The sequence below is a fragment of the Condylura cristata genome, unplaced genomic scaffold, assembly GCF_000260355.1.
Source record: "Condylura cristata isolate star-nosed mole 26May11 unplaced genomic scaffold, ConCri1.0 scaffold00005, whole genome shotgun sequence".
In the NCBI taxonomy this organism is placed as follows: Eukaryota; Metazoa; Chordata; class Mammalia; order Eulipotyphla; family Talpidae; genus Condylura; species Condylura cristata.
Genome location: NW_004567106.1, coordinates 29,652,764 through 29,653,881, shown reverse-complemented (window position 1 = coordinate 29,653,881; position 1,118 = coordinate 29,652,764).

The following is a 1,118-nucleotide window of genomic DNA, read 5'->3' as shown; positions in this document are numbered from 1 at the left end:
GCCGGCGCTCGGCGGGTGGCTCTGTTCCCTCCCATCTTTTGCCGAAGCCGACGCGGTGCATCCCCGGGTCCTGGAGAGCCCAGAGCCGCCCCTGCCCGTGACATCATGGTCCCTAGCCAATCACGGCGACGTGTCGGTCGTCTAGGCCTGTGAGCTCGGTGACGTCACAGCGCCGGACTGAAATCGGAGCCTAGGCGGGCTACCCTGAAAACGGCAAAAGCTCCTAGAGCTGTTTGTTAGCACATGTCTGGAGTTAGAATGTCCGGAAAGCGTTTTTCTGAAGGCGACCTAAACGCAAGGGGCACCCACAGAGAATTGTAAATAACTTGTACCTTGTCATAGGCTAGCAGTGGGAGACCTGAGAAAATCTAAGAGAACGGGTTTTTCATTTTCAGAAACGAAAATACTGTCCTCCGATTGATGTAAAGAAACGTTTCCCCTAAAGGCAGTTAGTACACACTGATATGAATATTCATTTGGAAGGGAAGATAAAAATCTTTGAAGGATTGTTTTTATCTTCTTGCCTTTAATATAAAGCTAAGTAGAACCAAATCTTGTAATACTAGCTTTAATATTAGTTTTAGTTTAAATTGCATAAACGATCGACTGCTAGTTTAGAGGAGAAGAAAGTGTATTTTAAAACAAGAGGACTTGGGCCAACAATTGCACCCGTTGAGTACTCGCTGGCTTCAGCTACCGGACAGGCACTACTGGATTGCAGAAAACGCACTGGGTACAGCTCTCCCCAGCAGAAACGGAATGACTACTAGCAGAGATAGAAGTCAGCATTCATTTTGCCAACATTCGATCTTTTGTCTTCTGAACCAGGCACCTTGCTGGCCCTAAGGATTTAAATATGAGTAGTTATTTGTAGCTCTACTCTCCAAGAGCTAGCTGATTAACCAAGGGAAGTTAATGACTTGCTGAAACCTTCACTCAGTAGAAGAGATGTGATACTGGAAAGCTGTCTCTCTTGAGCTTTTCTGGAGTAGGATATTTTGTTTGTTTTCTTGCTTGACAGTTTGGTTTATTAATTCGCACTAAATCTAAACATCAAGAATTCAAACTTGAAAGGAAAGCCATAGCATTAAAAAAGTTTTTTGTTTTTTTTTTTTTTT